We start from the raw sequence: 312 nt of genomic DNA, 5'->3' as shown, positions 1-312 counted from the left end.
GGGGCACGGCCGCCTCCAGGGGCTGGCAGCTGAGCGCCGCGGCCGTGGCGGGGCCTTCGGGCGTCCCCAGCTCCGCAGGACAGCCAGGCGTGGGCAGGGGGCAGCTTCAGGGCAAAGGGGTTCACGGCTGCCAGATCCTGGGAGCAGCGTGGCGGGACACAATATAAATTGCCAGCAAAAAAAGACGACTGAACTAGGAATGCCTGGAAACTGGATCTAAATCAAGGGTTTGGCCCTGAAAAGAGCTAATCTCTGGGAAATGAGCCGTGCTGGGGAGTGCAGGGCATTTGGGGAACTTAGGCTGTTGGGGTT

This window comes from Athene cunicularia (genome assembly GCF_003259725.1).
Source record: "Athene cunicularia isolate RWA chromosome 14 unlocalized genomic scaffold, athCun1 chr14_part1, whole genome shotgun sequence".
Lineage (NCBI taxonomy): Eukaryota > Metazoa > Chordata > Aves > Strigiformes > Strigidae > Athene > Athene cunicularia.
This window is presented reverse-complemented; position numbering follows the sequence as displayed.